Genomic DNA, 12,539 nt, shown 5'->3' on the forward strand with positions numbered 1-12,539 from the left:
TAAGCATAAATATGGGTTGTATTTACAATGGTGTTTGTTCTTCACTGGTTGCCCTTTTCTTGTGGCAACAGGTCACAAATCTTGCTGCTGTGATGGCACACTGTGGAATTTCCCCCAGTAGATATGGGAGTTTATCAAAATTGTTTTCTTTGTGGATCTGTGTAATCTGAGGGAAATATGTGTCTCTAATATGGTCATACATTGGGAAGGAGGTTAGGAAGTGCAGCTCAGTTTCCACCTCATTTTGTGGGCAGTGAGCACATAGCCTGTCTTCTCTTGAGAGCCATGTCTGCCTACGGCGGCCTTTCTCAATAGCAAGGCTATGCTCACTGAGTCTGTACATAGTCAAAGCTTTCCTTAAGTTTGAGTCAGTCACAGTGGACAGGTATTCTGCCGCTGTGTAATCTCTGTTTAGGGCCAAATAGCAGTCTAGTTTGCTCTGTTTTCTTGTTAATTCTTTCCAATGTGTCAAGTAATTATCTTTTTGTTTTCTCATGATTTGGTTGGGTCTAATTGTGCTGCTGTCCTGGGCTCTGTGGGGTGTGTTTGTGAACAGATCCCCAGGACCAGCTTGCTTAGGGGACTCTTCTCCAGATTCATCTCTCTGTAGGTGATGGCTTTGTTATGGAAGGTTTGGGAATTGCTTCCTTTTAAGTGGTTGTAGAATTTAACAGCTCTTTTCTGGATTTTGATAATTAGTGGGTATCGGCCTAATTCTGCTCTGCATGCATTATTTGGTGTTCTACGTTGTACATGGAGGATATTGTTGCAGAATTCTGTATGCAGAGTCTCAATTTGGTGTTTGTCCCATTTTGTGAAGTCTTGGTTGGTGAGCGGACCCCAGACCTCACAACCGCAAAGGGCAATGGGCTCTATGACTGATTCAAGTATTTTTAGCCAAATCCTAATTGGTATGTTGAAATTGATGTTCCTTTTGATGGCATAGAATGCCTTTCTTGCCTTGTCTCTCAGATCGTTCACAGCTTTGTGGAAGTTACCTGTGGCGCTGATGTTTAGGCCAAGGTATGTATAGTTTTTTTGTGTGCTCTAGGGCAACGGTGTCTAGATGGAATTTGTATTTCTGGACCTTTTTTGGAACACCATTATTTTGGTCTCAGTGAGATTTACTGTCAGGGCCCAGGTCTGATAGAATCTGTGCAGACGATCTAGGTGCTGCTGTAGGCCCTCCTTGGTTGGTGACAGAAGCACCAGATCATCAGCAAACAGTAGACATTTGACTTCGGATTCTAGTAGGGTGAGGCCGGGTGCTCTCTCTCTCTGTCTGTCTGTCTGTCTGTCTGTCTGTCTGTCTGTCTGTCTGTCTCTCTCTGTCTGTCTCTATCGCTCTCCCTCTCTCTCCCTCTATCTCTCTCCCCCTCTCTCTCTCTCTCTCCCTCTCTATCGCTCTCCCTCTCTCTCCCTCTATCTCTAACCCTCTTTCCCTCTCTCACCCTGTCCCTCCCTATGTCTCTTGTCTGTCTCTCTCTCTCCCTCTCTCTCTCTATCTCCCTCTCCCTCTCCCTCTATCTCTCTCCCTCTTTCCCTCTCTCTCTCTCTCTCACTCCCTTTCTATCTCTTCTCTCCCTCTCTCCAGAGTACTAGAAGATTAAACCACCCAAGACTACACACATTAATCTTGCAGTGGGCTAAAGTTTTAATGAAAGCTCTGCCCTCACCTAGATAGCAGCCTCGCTGTTGGGAAAAACAATCCCCTACATCCTTGTATAGATACAAGCAATTGGAACCAGTCTGATTGCTTTCAATGTTGAGTGTTCACAACCAACCAACACACCTGCCCTTCTTTGTGTACGCTGAAGGCTTTGTCAGGAGGAGCCTGGAATGTTGACAAAGGGCAACGACAAGGATTCTGGAACTCTCAAAACAATACGAGCCTCTCAAAAGTTGTCAGTTAAGCAAATATCAGGTCAAAGAGAGGCCTAATAAAGTAATAGCGACCACAAGTGAAGGGCCCAGACATTTTGGAATGTCTGAAGTCCCATTTTAGCAGTGCCGTTGTATTTTCTTCTCCACAGTAAACAGTTGGACAGTTACCCAATACAGGCCCTGTGGGGAAAGATAACTGTTCCTTTGGCCCAATTCACCTATGAAGTGAAGCATTCTGGGGGGGGGGGGGGGGGGGGTAGACGTCCTGCGCTGTGTGCCTGTGATAGGTTAGGGAGATTATCGTAGGCCGTGTGTGATGCTGTCTCTGATACATCTGGAGCTTTGGGCTGCGGAGACATGGAGGATGGAATTGGAAAACAGTATGAAAAGGCCCAACATACATGTGGAGAAGAAGAGACCAGAGTCATAAAAAAGGAGGCTGATAGTGGAGTGTCATAGGAAGCCAATTCATACAGCCAATTCATTTCAAGAATATTTTCAACAATGTCATAGACATTGCTGTCAATCAAGCCCGATTTAAGGCTATTTACACAATAGATCAATACATACAGTGGGGCAAAAAACGTATTTAGTCAGCCACCAATTGTGCAAGTTCTCCCACTTAAAAAGATGACAGAGGCCTGTAATTTTCATCATAGATACACTTCAACTATGACAGACAAAATTAGGGGAAAAAATCCAGAAAATCACATTGTAGATTTTTTGTATTAATTTATTTGCAAATTATGGTGGAAAATAAGTATTTGGTCAATAACAAAAGTTTATCTCCCTTTGTTGGCAATGACATACAGCCAACTGACTTGCCTAGTTAAATAAAGGTAAAATTAAAAGGAAAGGCGACCAAAGGAGGAGTTGGCTTTTGGGGTGACTAGAGAGATATACCTGCTGGAGTGCGTGCTTTGGGTGGGTGCTGCTATGGTGACCAGTGAGCTGAGATAAGGCGGGGCTTCACCTAGCAGAGACTTGTAGATGACAAAGTCAATTTAAACACACAAGGATTGGTTGGGGGGGAGGTGAGTTTACATTAGGCTGCCACGGCCCCATTCCAATCACCCGTTTTCTCTCCCTCATAGTTCTCTTAGGAGATGGACCTCTACTTGTATAAATTCAATACGGAAAGAGAACCGTGTGAACATTACTTGTTTGCTTATAGTCTTATGACCAAATATACTTCAGGTCTGAGGGACATTTGTTAATAAGTATTAAATAAACCCTCTATGATAGATTATTCCATAACATGCCCAATCAATTGTTTTCTGCCCGTTTGGTCAACGTACAGTGGCAGGCTTAGTTCAACTTCTATCGTGAACGTGACAGATATGGAGATCACAAACAATCAAAGTTAGATGAGGTAAAAGACTATACCCGGGAGCGTCAGGGTCAGGCCTCAGGGCAGCCTGTCCAGAGGAAAAGACATGTGGCCAGCCAGCAGGTGTTGTTACCCAGGATGGGTAGAAGAGAGAGAGAGAATGAGAGAGAGAGAGAGAGAGAGGGAGAGAGAGAGAGAGAATGAGAGAGAGAGAGAGATAGAGAGAGAGAGAGGGAGAGAGAGAGAGAGAGAGAGAGAGAGGGACAAAGAGAGAGAAGGACAAATAGGGACAGAGAGAGAGAGAGAGAGAGAGAATGAGAGAGAGAGAGAGAGAGAGAGAGGGAGAGAGAGAGAGAGAATGAGAGAGAGAGAGAGAGAGAGAGAGAGAGAGAGAGAGAGGGAGAGAGAGAGAGAGAGAGAGAGAGAGAGAGACAAAGAGAGAGAAGGACAAATAGGGACAGAGAGAGAGAGAGAGAGAGAGAGAGAGAGAAGGACAAAGAGAGAGAGAGAGAGAGGCCACTCCATTCCTCTGTGCCACCGCTGGCCATTCCTTTAAAGCTGTGAGGACAGAGACTTGACAGCTCACATGTCCTGTTGTTGTTGTAGTCATGTCCTGTTGTTGTTGTAGTCATGTCCTGTCATTGTTGTAGTCATGTCCTGTTATTGTTGTAGTCATATCCTGTTATTGTTGTAGTCATGTCCTGTTATTGTTGTAGTCATGTCCTGTTATTGTTGTAGTCATGTCCTGTTATTGTTGTAGTCATGTCCTGTTATTGTTGTAGTCATGTCCTGTTATTGTTGTAGTCATGTCCTGTTATTGTTGTAGTCATGTCCTGTTATTGTTGTAGTCATGTCCTGTTATTGTTTGGTTCCTGTTATTGTTGTAGTCATGTCCTGTTATTGTTGTAGTCATGTCCTGTTATTGTTGTAGTCATGTCCTGTTATTGTTGTAGTCATGTCCTGTTATTGTTGTAGTCATGTCCTGTTATTGTTTGGTTCCTGTTATTGTTGTAGTCATGTCCTGTTATTGTTGTAGTCATGTCCTGTTATTGTTGTAGTCATGTCCTGTTATTGTTGTAGTCATGTCCTGTTATTGTTGTAGTCATGTCCTGTTATTGTTTGGTTCCTGTTATTGTTGTAGTCATGTCCTGTTATTGTTGTAGTCATGTCCTGTTATTGTTGTAGTCATGTCCTGTTATTGTTTGGTTCCTGTTATTGTTGTAGTCATGTCCTGTTATTGTTGTAGTCATGTCCTGTTATTGTTGTAGTCATGTCCTGTTATTGTTGTAGTCATGTCCTGTTATTGTTGTAGTCATGTCCTGTTATTGTTTGGTTCCTGTTATTGTTGTAGTCATGTCCTGTTATTGTTGTAGTCATGTCCTGTTATTGTTGTAGTCATGTCCTGTTATTGTTGTAGTCATGTCCTGTTATTGTTTGGTTCCTGTTGTTGTTGTAGTCATGTCCTGTTATTGTTGTAGTCATGTCCTGTTATTGTTGTAGTCATGTCCTGTTATTGTTGTAGTCATGTCTTGTTAATGTGACAGGTTGATGCCCTCCACGATCCCTGTCAGGCTGAGTTGGTGTGGGAAAAACATCTCTGGTGAGAAGAAAATCTGACATTCAGTGTTTTTCACCACCTGTGTGGAAACACACACACACACACACACACACACACACACACACACACACACACACACACACACACACACACACACACACATGCCAGTACCACCAACACCACCAGTACCACCACCATCTAAACTAATCCTTAGTGGCTGTTGTTAACCCTGTTTGTCAGTACATTTAGAGGAGACTGTACCCAGTATAATTTTTTATCATGCCTCCAAGATTTATGAAAATCCTACGGGTTTCTCTATTCAGATTAAACTACAATTTAGGTGTAGCAGTTGAATATTGCAAAAAGAAAGTGGATGAACACATATCACAGGTAGTCCTGAATTCAGATGTGTTTTTTTGTTTATTTATAAAAAAAATAAAAAATAAAATATATTTAAAAAAACTCCCCTTGTAGATTATCAATAGCAACGTTTCCATCCAATTGGCGACAGAATTGCATGTAAATATTCTAAAATCGAAAGAAAATATGCGCATTTTTTTCCCACCAGTCGTTTCCACAGAATGGACTTGTGTTGGGGACTTGTTCGCGGATAAATAACTAAACAATCAGTGTGAGATGACGTAGTGCACACAAAATGTAGGCCTACTTTTTCGCGTAAATGTCCATGTACAGAATACAAATCTAAAGGTCAATGTGTTTCCGTCGCATTTTCAACTCTGCGGATAATTTTGTCACAAAAAACGGTTGCGTAGAATAGCAAGTGTGCCTCTGGTGTTGGCAGGCGGCCTCTAGCCAACAGCTACCAGATATAGTGGGGGTAGACTGTGCTGGTAGACTAGTCTACATGATCACATAATGATGGACGAGAGCGAGAATCTTTGTGTTTGTCAAACGGCAGTCAGGCACCGATCATCATGTCGCCAGAATAAAACCATCAATATTTATTGGAAAGGAGCATCAAGATCACCGTGCACTTTCACCACCTTGTGAAGTTTATCATAATTGATTTAATCTGCAGCCTAGTAATGTGATTGGTTTCCTGAAAAAATAGTGGGAGGACCACAAACCATATCATCATAGTGGAAGGACTCCGATATGATGCGATTATATCAATATTTGCACATAAAGGCGTTTCCAACAACTCGCATAATTCATTTTACAAACACAAAAAGATTCCACCATGTCGAACGAACAAATTATCTTTCGACATATATATATATAATTGTTTCCATCACAGCTGTCGTGATTTTTGTTGTTGACGTTATGACTTTACTCCCGTTATGACTTTACTTACTGTGGATGGGAAAGTGGTTAGTGACGAGAATCGTATCAAACAGTGGAACGGGTGTATTCATTACGTTTCGCAACGGAAACCGTTTACCGTTTATGAACCAAACGGAAGCAAACAGAGTAAACGTAGTAAAACAGGGAGGGGCCTACCTTGCATTTGTCCAATAGAAACTCTCGTTTTTGTTGTTCCGTTTGGAGTAAACGTTTGTTTTGCAACAGAAACGGCGTAACGAATATAACCCTGGCTTAGTGACAGATGACAGGGGTGGCTATGTCACTGTCATAAAAGGAAGTCATATTATATATTAATAAAATCAACCGATAAAAATTAGCACACTCTTTAAGCACCTAATATGAGCTTATGTTATGTCATATTAATTCTCAGTTTGAAAAGAGGCACTATAGCTCACGTGTTATGATTAATGTAAGACTATTATAGTATTACTAATACTATCCAAATAGAATATTATCAAAACGTAGCCTATGTCATCCAGCCCTGCTTCCACACCCTTGTTCATAGACGGAGCACCAGTTGGTTCAGAAAACAGTGCGAGTATTTAGAAGTTTTGTGATCCGGTTGAAGTCACATGATCGCTCATTATGGCCATGCAAACTAGGCAGCTTAAATCCAGGCCCTGCTTGGGCTAACATCAGACATTCAAATAGCCGTGCTTTTCTAGAGACATGGGACAAGGCAGTCACGGGGGACCTTTCCTTAGCAGCGACAGACGGCAACACACACTACAAAGGAGCTATCATTGTCAAATATGAACAGAAACTATACTCTCTTTTCGGATGGTTTGAACTTTTTCCTTTCGTTGCTTTGCGGAGGTTGTGTGTTATAAATGAAAACGGAAGTTTTCCGTGAATTGTTGATACCTACGGCGAACGGGTGCCACACCTTCATTTAGCGCAACAGGTAAAGTATCTCGACCTCTCCTCTTCCCTTCTTAACGGTGCATGTGAAGGTAATAAGAGAAGCCTGCCTAGTAGTAGAAGTCTACACAAATACGTTATTGCACATTTACAAGTCAGATATTAACAACAACAACGGCAGAGAGTTGTAGTTATTATGACGGGCATATGGCTACTATTTATACACACGCACAAAGTAGGTTTGCACATCTGTTGCGCTCGACTCAGTCATAGGCTTCCCATCCTACTTCCACGAGTAAATGTACATCTTTGAAAACTATTTCCATGAAAACAATTTATAAAATACACTTTGGAAAGTTGAGTTATTAAAAATAAAATTAGTTTTGTTTTTTAATAAATACAGCATTAAGGCGAGATAATACGGGGTGTCACATAATAAGAATTTCCCATGTAAATAATTAAGGCTGTTGGTATAAACTTTTTTTTTTAAAAGTGTGTGTGTGTTTTATGTGGATCTACAGATGTAATGTCATTATTAACTACTGTATCAAGGTTTAGTACTGTCGATTACCATTCCGTTGGAGACTGAAAAGCCTGAGTAGATTCGTTTTTTTATTTCACCTTTATTTAACCAGGTAGGCTAGTTGAGAACAAGTTCTCATTTGCAACTGCAACCTGGCCAAGATGAAACATAGCAATTTGACATACACAACAACACAGAGTTACACATGGAATAAACAAAACATACAGTCAATAATACAGCAGAATAAAAGAAAACAAAAAGTCTATATACAGTGAGTGCAAATGAGGTAAGATAAGGGAGTTAAGGCAACAAATAGGCCATGGTGGCAAAGTAATTACAATATAGCAATTAAACACTGGAATGGTAGATGTGCAAAAGATGGATGTGCAGGTAGAGATACTGGGGTGCAAAGGAGCTAAATAAATAAATACCAGTATGGGGATGAGGTATGCAGATAGATGGGATGTCTACAGATGGGCTATGTATACAGGTGCAGTGATCTGTAAAATGCTCTGACAGCTGGTACTTAAAGCTAGTGAGGAAGATGTGAGTCTCCAGCTTCAGAGAGTTTTGCAATTAGTTCCAGTCATTGGCAGCAGAGAACTGGAAGGAAAGATGACCAAAGTAGGAATTGGCTTTGGGGGTGACCAGTGAGATATACCTGCTGGAGTGTGTGCTACGAGTGGGTGCTGCCAATGGTGACCAGTGAGCTGAGATAAGGCGGGGCTTTACCTAGCAGAGACTTGTAGATAACCTGTAGCCAGTGGGTTTGGCGACGGGTATGAAGCGAGGGCCAACCAACGCGAGCGTACAGGTCGCAATGGTGGGTAGTGTATGGGGCTTTGGTGACAAAACGGATGGCACTGTGATAGACTGCATCCAGTTTGTTGAGTGTTGGAGGCTATTTTATAGATGACATCGCCGAAGTCGAGGATCGGTAGGATGGTCAGTTTTACGAGGGTATGTTTGGCAGCATGAGTGAAGGATGCTTTGTTGCGATATAGGAAGCCGATTCTAAATGTAATTTTGGATTGGCGATGCTTAATGTGAGTCTGGAAGGAGAGTTTACAGTCTAACCAGACACCCAGGTATTTGTAGTTGTCCACGTATTCTAAGTCAGAGCCGTCCAGAGTAGTGATGCTGGACGGGCGGGCAGGTGCGGGCAGCGATCGATTGAAACGCATGCATTTAGTTTTACTTGCGTTTAAAAGCAGTTGGAGGCCACGGAAGGAGAGTTGTATGGCATTGAAGCTCGTCTGGAGGTTAGTTAACACAGTGTCCAACGAGGGGCCAGAAGTATACAGAATGGTGTCGTCTGCGTAGAGGTGTACCAGAAAATCACCAGCAGCAAGAGCAACATCATTGATGTATACAGAAAAGAGAGTCAGCCCGAGAATTGAACCCAGTGGCACCACCATAGAGACTGCCAGAGGTCCGGACAACAGGCCCTCCGATTTGACACACAGAACTCTATCAGAGAAGTAGTTGGTGAACCGGGCGAGGCAATCATTTGAGAAACCTAGGCTGTTGAGTCTGCCAATAAGAATGTTGTGATTGACAGAGTCGAAAGCCTTGGCCAGGTCGATGAATACAGCTGCACAGTAATGTCTCTTATCGATGGCGGTTATGATGTCGTTTAGGACCTTGAGCGTGGCTGAGGTGCACCCATGACCAGCTCTGAAACCAGATTGCATAGCGGAGAACGTACGGTGGGATTTGAAATGGTCAGTAATCTGTTTGTTAACTTGGCTTTCGAAGACCTTAGAAAGACAGGGTAGGATAGATATAGGTCTGTAGCAGTTTGGGTCTAGAGTGTCACCCCCTTTGAAGAGGGGGATGATCGCGGCAGCTTTCCAATCTTTGGGAATCTCAGACGATATGAAAGAGAGGTTGAACAGGCTATAAATAGGAGTTGCAACAATTTTGGCAGATTATTTTAGAAAGAGAGGGTCCAGATTGTCTAGCCCGGCTGATTTGTAGGGGTCCAGATTTTGCAGCTCTTTCAGAACATCAGCTATCTGGATTTGGGTAAAGGAGAAATGGTGGGGGCTTTGGCGGGTTGCCGGGCAGTTGACCGGGGTAGGGGTTGTGGTACATGTTGTAGGACTATATGAGATCGGAATGCAGAGCCCGAGCTCTAAAACAGTCAATGGACAAGTATTCCTCCATGTTGTCAATGTCAGTTAATGAAGTTAATGAGCTAACAGTAATAACAGTTGACTATATTCGCTACCTAGGGGGTGGGTGGCTCTGAAAACAGTTAAAAAGCTGTTTGCTTGGCCTCTGGCAACATTTGTACTGTGCCTGATGCCTCTTATGTAAACTTAATATCTATCAGCTGTCGCAGGTCTCATCAATTTACCAAGTGGAGCTTTTTTTGTGCATGGATCGTTCTGTAGGCTCTAGGACTGTGTTTTTCTAAGCTAACACACGACTGAGGCTGCCGTTCACATAAAACTCACCCCATAGGTGTTGTTCAAAAGACACAGACATGATGTCATTAGATATGTACCAGCAGTGTTGAACAGTGTAGGCCTCTCTCCTGACTCTCTCCTCTCTCTCCTCTCTCCTGACTCTCTCCTCTCTCTCCTCTCTCCTGACTCTCTCCTCTCTCTCCTCTCTCCTGACTCTCTCCTGACTCTCTCCTCTATCCTGACTCTCTCCTCTCCCCTGACTCTCTCCTGACTCTCCCCTGACTCTCCCCTCTCTCTCCCCTGACTCTCCCCTGACTCTCTCTCCTGACTCTCCCCTGACTCTCCCATCTCTCCTGACTCTCCCCTGACTCTCCCCTCTCTCCTGACTCTCCCCTGACTCTCTCTCCTGACTCTCCCCTCTCTCCGGACTTTCTCCTGACTCTCCCCTGACTCTCCTGACTCTCCCCTCTCTCCTCTCCCCTCTCTCCCGACTCTCCCCTCTCTCCTGACTCTCTCCTACCGAAAAACACTGTGCATTGAATAGGTGTGTCCTACTCCCTCATGTAACCTAGTGACCAGCAGGAAGATGTCCACAAGGTCCGTTTTCATTTAGCAACAGACCAATGATCATCCTCTCAGTTCATCCCCAAAATCAAGCATTTACCATTAGAGTGGGAACCTCAAGACTGACTTCAGATTAGTGTCTAAAGAGCAGGACTCTCTAACCCTGTTCCTGGAGAACTACCCTCCTGTAGGTTTTAACTCCAACCCTGTTCCTGGAGAACTACCCTCCTGTAGGTTTTAACTCCAACCCTGTTCCTGGAGAGCCACTCTCCTGTAGGTTTTAACTCCAACCCTGTTCCTGGAGAGCCACTCTCCTGTAGGTTTTAACTCCAACCCTGTTCCTGGAGAGATACCCTCCTGTAGGTTTTAACTCCAACCCTGTTCCTGGAGAACTGCCCTCCTGTAGGTTTATCACCCCACTACCCCTACAGGATGGTAGCTCTCCGAGAACAGGGTTGGAGAACCCTGCCAAAGAGTAACTTCCTGCTTCCTTTGGCTCAGTACTCAGACCAACATCAGGTTTGTTGGCAATGTTGGGGTAGTGGAATTGGGTGATTAGCTGATGTGATGTAGGGGTAGTGGAATTGGGTGATTAGCTGATGTGATGTAGGGGTAGTGGAATTGGGTGATTAGCTGATGTGATGTAGGGGTAGTGGAATTGGGTGATTAGCTGATGTGATGTAGGGGTAGTGGAATTGGGTGATTAGCTGATGTGATGTAGGGGTAGTGGAATTGGGTGATTAGCTGATGTGATGTAGGGGTAGTGCAATTGGGTGATTAGCTGATGTGATGTAGGGGTAGTGGAATTGGGTGATTAGCTGATGTGATGTAGGGGTAGTGGAATTGGGTGATTAGCTGATGTGATGTAGGGGTAGTGGAATTGGGTGATTAGCTGATGTGATGTAGGGGTAGTGGAATTGGGTGATTAGCTGATGTGATGTAGGGGTAGTGGAATTGGGTGATTAGCTGATGTGATGTAGGGGTAGTGGAATTGGGTGATTAGCTGATGTGATGTAGGGGTAGTGGAATTGGGTGATTAGCTGATGTGATGTAGGGGTAGTGGAATTGGGTGATTAGCTGATGTGATGTAGGGGTAGTGGAATTGGGTGATTAGCTGATGTGATGTAGGGGTAGTGGAATTGGGTGATTAGCTGATGTGATGTAGGGGTAGTGGAATTGGGTGATTAGCTGATGTGATGTAGGGGTAGTGGAATTGGGTGATTAGCTGATGTGATGTAGGGGTAGTGGAATTGGGTGATTAGCTGATGTGATATAGGGGTAGTGGGGTGATAAGGTGATGTAAGGGTAGTGGGGTGATGTAGGGGTACTGGGGAGATAAGGTGGTGTAAGGGTAGTGGGGTGATGTCGGGGTAGTGGGGAGATAAGGTGATGTAAGGGTAGTGGGGTGATGTAGGGGTAGTGGGGAGATAAGGTGATGTAGGGGTAGTGGGGTTATAAGGTGATGTAGGGGTAGTGGGGGGATGTAGGGGTAGTGGGGTGGTAAGGTGATGTAAGGGTAGTGGGGTGATGTAGGGGTAGTGGGGTGATAAGGTGATGTAGGGGTAGTGGGGTGATAAGGTGATGTCGGGGTAGTGGGGGGATACAGTGATGTAGGGGTGATAAGGTGATGTAGGGGTAGTGGGCTGATAAGGTGATGTAAGGGTAGTGGGGTGATAAGAGACATTTATAAGAGGAGGGAGAGAGGTTTATTTTTTAGGTAATGCTGATTATAAGGGATGTTTGTGGAATACACACACACACACACACACACACACACACACACGCAGTCATTGAAAATAAGAATTTGTTCTTAACTGACTTCCCTAGTTAAATAAAGGTAAAATAAATTTAAAAATCCGCCATTTGTGATTTTGTTCTGCATTATTTTGTCCGTTTAGTGACATTTCAGTGACTAAAGTGAGCTATACAGGCCGTGTCAGTGTCAGACAGGCTGCGTCATGTTAGGAGAGGTAAATAATAACACAGCTTTTTTTCACAGGACGAAAATCCTTGCGCCGACCAAGTTCAGTCAATACTGATGGGGTGTGTGTCTGTTTTGTGTTGTGTGTAGTTCGGCGT

At 43.8% G+C, this 12,539-nt stretch overlaps 1 protein-coding gene across 1 annotated transcript in view; it reads left to right on the forward strand.

The window, feature by feature from the left end:
• The first annotated feature begins 6,602 nt into the window (after positions 1-6,602).
• The window catches only part of zgc:194930 (uncharacterized), a 30,264-nt gene continuing 24,327 nt past the window's right edge, over positions 6,603-12,539 (forward strand). The window contains exon 1 of the mRNA XM_021578291.3: positions 6,603-7,002. The gene's annotated coding sequence lies outside the window, so the exon portion shown is untranslated. The remainder of the gene's footprint in view (positions 7,003-12,539) is intronic.

The sequence above is a fragment of the Oncorhynchus mykiss genome, chromosome 21 (assembly GCF_057628025.1).
Source record: "Oncorhynchus mykiss isolate SJ-2025 chromosome 21, ASM5762802v1, whole genome shotgun sequence".
NCBI classification, from domain to species: Eukaryota; Metazoa; Chordata; class Actinopteri; order Salmoniformes; family Salmonidae; genus Oncorhynchus; species Oncorhynchus mykiss.